Source organism: Pinus tabuliformis, chromosome 5_2, assembly GCF_031772625.1.
Source record: "Pinus tabuliformis cultivar Carrire ecotype Pingquan chromosome 5_2, CPIR1, whole genome shotgun sequence".
In the NCBI taxonomy this organism is placed as follows: Eukaryota; Viridiplantae; Streptophyta; class Pinopsida; order Pinales; family Pinaceae; genus Pinus; species Pinus tabuliformis.
The window spans coordinates 1,049,139,507-1,049,147,562 of record NC_142306.1 but is presented as its reverse complement, the minus strand read 5'-3'; the positions used below and the strand labels follow the sequence as shown (position 1 = coordinate 1,049,147,562).

The 8,056-nt window shown below is 36.1% G+C and overlaps 1 pseudogene across 1 annotated transcript in view; it reads right to left on the bottom strand.

Annotated features, from left to right (window-relative positions):
* Window positions 1-519: 519 nt before the first annotated feature.
* Window positions 520-8,056, bottom strand: part of LOC149162836 (protein NRT1/ PTR FAMILY 5.3 pseudogene) — a 110,722-nt pseudogene continuing 103,185 nt past the window's right edge. Inside the window, exon 3 of the transcript XR_016261461.1 lies at window positions 520-1,086. The product of XR_016261461.1 is annotated as a protein NRT1/ PTR FAMILY 5.3 pseudogene (transcript). The remainder of the gene's footprint in view (window positions 1,087-8,056) is intronic.

Genomic DNA, 8,056 nt, shown 5'->3' with positions numbered 1-8,056 from the left:
TCCTAAAAACTCATCCAACATCTTATAAACGTGTTCACCAAAGGCATTGTTAAACAAAATCTTCTAAAAATTAGAGATGCTAAGAGTGATTTTATTGAGCATGAAGGGGGAGACATAAATAAATGATGATTGATCCCACTTGAAACTTTTGGGGATAATATTTATAGGTGGTTTAGTCTTTTTCTAAAGAATTGAGTCATTTCCCTTTTTTTAAATAATTACCTCAGATTTGATAAAATAAAATGATTTTACTCGGGATGATCCATATGTGTTCCTGATCTCTTTATTATACAAGACCGAAGATACCCTCCTTTTGTTAGCAGATTTTTTTTTGGTTTCGTTTGAAATGTATAGGCAAATCAACAATTACAATGCAATTATTTTTAGAATATAATAATTAAGAAAAATCTAGCACGGACTTATTTCCACTGCTGCAATCTATTCATAACTACGTAGCTTTCTTATTCATATTGATTTGTCTCCAAATAGTAATTCAGGCTGAAAAAATAACGATGGAACTCACCTTAATTTTGGAGTATGAGAAATGGGGAATCTTCCTTCAGCAACATACTCCTTGGCGTCCAATTCGTAGAGTTGGTTGGGATCAGAAGGTATCTTCACTCTCCAATTCCGAGCGGATGCAACAAGCACCTGTGCCATGCGATTGAATGGACTCCCTTTCTGAACTTTGTGTCTGTAAAATGGAGTCCCTATCAAGAAAATTACTAACGATATGATCAATCCCGCGGTCATAATCCCATATGCCACACCGAATCCGACGTGGGCCTCCACGTATACCATAAAAGTAAAGGCAAATAGCAGTCCAACAACAATACCAAACATCCACCAATTGAAGAAAGAGGCCTTCTGCTGCTTCTCCTTGGGATCAAATTCATCGAACTGATCTGCACCTATAGTAGAGATGTTTGGCTTTGTACCACCAGCACCGGAAGCAATAACGTACAATGCAAGGAAGAAAAACCCAGTCTGAAGGTGTGAAACTTTCTCACATGTGCTGGACCCCGGGTTGCACTCTGGCGGTTTCAGAGATGGCAATGAGACAGATAATGTCAAAAGCATCATTCCCTACATCATATATAGCAGGGAAAATATTTTGAGCGGATGAATCTATATAAACTCCTCGTTAAGAACACAAGTATTCAACAAATCAAAATAAAGATTAAAATTGACATGTATATGGCAGTATGCGAAATCGAAAATTCATTTTATTAAGGTTGCGTAAATTTACACACCATATTATTGGGTCTCAAATTATATAGATAAAGAGTAATTTTTTAAAGGTTAGGATTTTGTTTTATTAGGTCAAAACTATATTTTTCATGGAAAAATGTATTAAGTTTTACTTTTTTTCTAAGTTCAAAAATTTAAGTTTACTATTAAAAAAATAAATTAATAATAAAAGTATTTTAGTATTTATTATAAATCATTATAGATTTATGTAAATATAGATCTAAAATGGGTAGAGATCAATTTTTTTCTAATGGAATTTTTTTAAGTGTAAAATACAATGTTTTATTTTTCATTGTTTAAATTGTATTTTTAAATGCTAAATAAATTATATATAAGATGAAAAAATAAATAAAATATCTATATATATAAATATATATAAATTTGATATATCTTCAAATAATTTATTTAAATGTCTTATTCAAATATTTTTAAAAAGTATTTGATTCACACATATTTTCTACTTTTATTTAATTTAGAATGGATATTTAGAACATAATTTTTATTTTTTATTTTTATTTTAAAAAAATATTGTGCCACAAACAAACTTACTCATCATCATTTCATGTTGAACAGTAAAATAGACCTCTAAACTCGGTGAATCTCTCCACTTAATAAATTATTTTAATATTTATCTTAAATTACAAAATTAAGATTAATATTGAAAATTTTATATTCTTCAAAATATGAGAAATTATACGACCCAGAGAAATTATACATAACCGAGACTTAATAGATTAAGAATATTGTTCCTCTTAAAATACTCAATAATTTTCAGTTTCAAAACATTGAAAAGACATGTTTCAAATTCCAAAATATTATTAAAACGCTTCTCCTCATGTCCTTCCATTTGCAGGCCTCTTCCATTACCTATCGAGCCAAATATGGTGTATTAGTGCATTTCGTCTGGGTGACACTTGGACCTGAGCGTTTTAATATTTCAGCCTTCGGCTTTTTGGCTCATATCATGGTTACAAGAGAAATTTATTCAGATGCATTCGTATTTGAAGCCCTCGTTCTATTCTGGTATTTTTGTTTTTTTGGTACTGAATGCTTTGCCGGAGAAGACAAAGAGTTACTTTCAGAATTGGATAATCTTTCTCCTATAGGATCATGCAATCTAGAATGAAGAAAATCAAAGGTTAATGAACATTTTTGAAACCCCAGATAGAAAGAGCAATGTAAATAGAGGTGGCAGCAGAGTGTGTTGTACAGAAGTCGAAGATCGTGTACAAACATGCACAGGAGATAGTGAGAATATCGCTGATATAGCCAATCTGTGAATGTTGCACAGGAGATAGTTTTCAACTTTTCTATGTTGTTTAACTTTGTAAATTCCATTCATCAATCCGTTGCAGCCCAAAGAAAATGTCTGCATATAATTGTATGAAAAAAGTTATGAAGAAGGTCAAGATGCCCAGAATATACACTCGGAATAACACGGAATCTGTATTTAGATTCATTCTTAATTATAAAGTAAAAAATGTTAAAGAATGACCACTTGTTAATAATGTAATTACCTTAGTGATTTGGTTTTACAGCCAGGAAGTTAGGTAATGAAGTTTTTAAGATTAAAATGATGTTGACTGAGAGGATTGATGGATTGATTGAGTAATAAGAATTCTAATTTCTTTTTTTGAATAATAAGAATTCCAATTTCTTGTTTGTGGAAGTGTCCTTGACAATCAATTTCCATGTCTTGGGCCTGTATTTTCTCCTCAATTTCCCTTACAAAATCCTCATCGTTTTTGTTCTTTCTTTCTTCATTCCTTAATTGTTTATTCTTTTTGTTCTTCCTTCTTCCTCATTTTTTCATGTTCCCATATGTCTCCCTTTTCTTTCCTTTCTTGTTCCTCTTTCTGTATGGGTTATTGAACAGATGAAAAGAGAAACAGAGAACAGCAAGACAGATGAAAAGAGAAACAGAGAATAGCAAGAAATCGAATGCTCAATTGAAATTGGATCGGACTGTTTTTATTGAACAATGAGTTTTACACTACATGGCATTCAATATATTCATGAATAGCTACCGTTACATACATAACTAAACTACCCGTTACATAAACCATTTAACTACATTTACCAAAAAACCGTTGTCAAACTAACAAACTCCACCTTGACAACAATTTTCCCATTCATCATCTCCTCTGCAAGCCAAGAGAAGCTAAACACCACCGCAACTTCTCTACTGTAACTGGCTTTGTGAATATGTCTGCACAATTTTCTAGTGTGTGGACCTTTTTAAGAGCTACTTTGCCACCATCGATCACATGTCTCAGAAAATGATATCTCACATCAATGTGCTTGGTTCTGCTGTGATAGGCAGGGTTTGTGGCCAAGTGAATAGCACTTTGACTGTCACAAAGTACACTCACTTTCTCCTGCGTTCTTCCAATTTCATCGAGCAAACCCTTTAACCAGATTGCTTCTTTATTGGCATCTAAAGCAGCTATATATTCAGCTTCGGTAGTGGACAATGCAACCGTGTCTTGAAGCTTTGACATCCAACTAATTGCTCCACCTGCAAGAGTAAAGACGTAACCTGTAGTAGATCTTCTTTTGTCCAAATCACCTGCATAGTCAGCATCTACATATCCGCAGACTGATCCTTCACTACCATTAAAGACGATGCAATGATCTCTTGTGCCTCTTAGATATCGAAGCACCCATTTCACTGCTAGCCAATGTTCTTTACCTGGATTTGCCATGAACCTGCTGACAACGCCAACTGCATGTGAAATGTCAGGTCTTGTAGATACCATCGCATACATTAAGTTGCCTACCGCATTTGCATATGGTACATGAGACATATACTGCTTTTCTTCATCAGCTCTAGGACTCAAAACCGAAGAAAGCTTAAAATGGGAAGCTAGAGGAACATTAACAGGTTTCACATTATTCATAGAGAACTTTTCAAGTACCTTCTCCACATACCTCTGCTGTGATAACCAAAGCTTACCATTTTTCCTGTCTCTGTGTATCTCCATGCCCAAGATATGTTTTGCTGCTCCAAGATCCTTCATATCAAACACCCTAGAGAGTTGAGCCTTTAACCTGTTGATCTCTTCCATGCTTTTGCTTGCAATAAGCATATCGTCAACATACAAAGCTAAGATAATGAATAGGCCATTGAAACTTTTGAAGTACACACAATGATCATACTCACTTCTTATAAAGTTCTGGCTCACCATGAAAGAATCAAACTTCTTGTACCATTGTCTGGGAGACTGCCTTAGACCATACAATGATTTCCTGAGCTTGCAAACTAATCTTCCGCTGCGACCTCGTACAAAACCTTCTGGTTGTTCCATATATATCTCTTCGTTCAAATCACCATGTAGAAAAGCTGTTTTAACATCTAACTGTTCTAACTCAAGATTAAGCAACGCAGTTAGTGCCAACATAGTACGTATAGAAACAAGTTTTACAACTGGAGAAAAAATCTCATGAAAGTCTATACCTTCAACCTGAGAATACCCTTTTGCTACCAGTCTCGCCTTATATCTTTCGATACTACCATCAACTTTCTGTTTCAGCTTGAAGACCCATTTACATCAAACAACACTTCTCCCTTCAGGAAGCTCTACAAGATCCCAGGTATTGTTCTTCGCTAAGGAGTCCATTTCTTCTTCCATAGCCTTTTTCCATTTCTCGCTATCTGTATCATCTATCGCTTCCTGATAACAAGACGGTTCCCCATCTTCAGTAACCAAAGCAAAAGATGAAGCAGAATCTTCATACCTTTTGGGAGTTTTCCTTTCCCTTGTTGACCTTCTCAGAGTGACTGGTTGCTGAACTGGTTCAGAAACTTGCACTGGTTCAGAAGCTTCAATGGCTTCCTTTGTGTCTTCAACACCTTTGTCTCTAGAAGTCTCTCCTTCCTTTCGAGTGTCACCGAAAGATCTAGCCTCCAACTGAACTTGTTGACTCGGCGATACCTGTTCCTGTTCAATTCTTTCAACATTTGATTTTAACAAAGAGGATTCATCAAATGTTACATCTCTACTAATGACTATCTTCCGCAATGTAGGATCCCACAACCTATATCCTTTCACTGCATAGTCATACCCAACAAAGACATAACATTTCGACTTTGGATCTAATTTTGAACGCTGATTTTTCGGAATAAGAGAATAAGCATCACAGCCAAATATCCTCAAATGAGAATAGTCACAAGACTGACCTGTCCAAACTTCTTCAGGAATTGTACAATCAATCGCTACTGAAGGTGATCTGTTAACTAAATAACAAGCAGTAGATACTGCTTCTGCCCACAACTCCTTTTGCAAGTTAGCATTGTTGATCATGCTTCTGGCTCTTTCCATAAGAGTCCGATTCATACGCTCAGCAACACCATTTTGCTGAGGAGTATAAACAGCAGTTTTGTGTCTAACAATGCCCTCATCCTTACAGTATTGTTCAAACTCAACAGAAGTGAACTCACCACCATTGTCAGTTCTTATACATTTAATAGATTTGTCTGTTCTTTTCTCTACCATTACTTTAAATTGTTTAAAGACATTGAATACATCAGCTTTCCTTTTTAGCATATAGACCCAAACTCTACGAGAGTAATCATCAATGAACGTTAAAAAATACAATGCACCTCCATATGACATAACAGGGGAAGGCCCCCACAGATCAGAATGAATGTAGTCTAAAACATCTTTACTATTATGATTGCCAACTTTAAATCTCTGTTTACACTGTTTCCCATACACACAATGTTTATAGAAATCTAAATTCAAGGATTTCAGACCGGGAAGAGATTTACGTTTCATCAGTATGTGAAGACCTTTCTCGCTCATATGACCCAAACGCTGATGCCACAGACGAGTACCTGCTTCTTCCTTTTCTGACGCAACCGTTGCTTCACCAACCTGAGTACTTCCTTTTAACCTGTAAAGATTCCCGACCTTCTCTGCCTTCATAATCACAAGGGCACCTTTGAAGACTTTCAAGATGCCATCCTGACCTGTAAACTTATACCCATCTGAATCCAACACTCCCAAAGAGATTAAATTTTTCTTCAAATCAGGTACATGTCTAACACTAGTTAATGTTCTAACTGTGTTATCATACATCTTAATCCTGATATCTCCCATCCCAACAGTCTGACATGACATATTGTTACCCATAAACACAGAACTACCGTTTACATTTTCATACGAAGTAAACCAATTTCTATGTGGGCACATATGATGCGAAGCACCAGAGTCTAACAGCCAACTATCAAAACTCTGAGAGACATTACATTCAGGTGAAGTTTCATCTATCATACACAATTCTTCAGAAGATAAAACTTCATCTACAATACCTGAATCAGCCTGATTCGCTTCGTTCTTCAGGTTTTCAGAATCCTTCCATTTCCAACATTCCTTCTTCAAGTGTCCAACTTTACCGCAGTTCCAACATTTTGCCTTACACTTTTTGCCCTTCGATTTCGATTTGGAAGACCCCCTTGGTTTGTCTCCTCTTTCCTTTGAGCGTCCTCTAGCGACCATGGCTTCTGATGTAGTTGTATCGGTGCTGGATTTCCTTCGTACTTCTTCAGACAGAAGAGCTCCCGCGACTGATTCAAACTTCAAAGAATCAGCAGAGCTGAAGCTGATTGAGGTTACGAAGTGATCCCATGATTCAGGCAGAGAACACAGCAAGGTTATGGCTTTATCTTCTTCCTTTATTTTGACTTCCATATCTGTTAATTGACAAATTAGTGTATTAAAAACATTCAAATGTTCTGCAACGCTTGAACCTTCTTTCATTCGAAGACTGTATAACTGTCGTTTCAGATAAATTCTGTTGGTTAATGATTTTGTCATATAAAGGTTTTCAAGTTTTTCCCACAAACCTGACGCCGTAGTCTCTTCAACGATGTTGAAGAGAACTTCATCCGCTAGACATAACCGGATGGTACTGAGAGCTCGGGCATCCAAGTCCTCCCAGTCTGAAGTAGTCATGGTTGTAGGTTTCTTAGTAACCCCATCCAATGCCTTGTGCAACCCTTGTTGCACAAGCAGATCCTTAACCTTCAGTTTCCAAAGAGCAAAATTGCTCTTTCCGGTGAATTTCTCCACCTCGAATCTTGCATTCGACATCTTGGCCATTTTTCCTCCTTCCTAGGGTTTCAGGCTTTAAAAAAATAACTTCCCCAATTCAATCAAAAAGACAAGTTTCAAATCCTTTGTTTCTTGCAAACCCTTTTGTTTTTCTAGTTTCAAAACATTCTTGCAAATCTCTTGCAAACTTTTTCTTCTACAATATTTGTAAAAACCAACACTCTTTTCAATCTCTGCTGTCTTAAAAAAATTTTTGAACAACCTTTTCAATCTGTTGTTCTACAATACTGCTGTCTAAAAAAAAATTCAACCTTTTCAATCTGTTGTTCTACAATACTGCTGTCTAAAAAAAAATTCCAACCTTTTCAATCTGCTGTTCTACAATACTGCTGTCTTAAAAAATTTCAACCTTTTCAGTCTGCTGCTGTCTTTTAAAAAATTTCTGCAAACCCTTCCTTTTTTTTTCAATATTTTTATAAAAACCACAACTTTGACTTGATTTCAAACTTAAAAAAAAAATTCTGCTGGAAAAAAACAAGTCTGGAAACTCCGATCAATACCCGGATTTCACGCTCTGTCACAAATCCTCTGCTCTTCTGGCTCTTCACGCAGGGACAACACGTCTACAGGGGTTTAAAAAAAAAACGCCTGCAATTTCCCTCACGCACAGCAGCAATCCGCACAGCAGCAATCCAAGATCAGCAGGGTTTTGGTCACTGGACAGCCTCACGTCTCACAAACGCCTCACG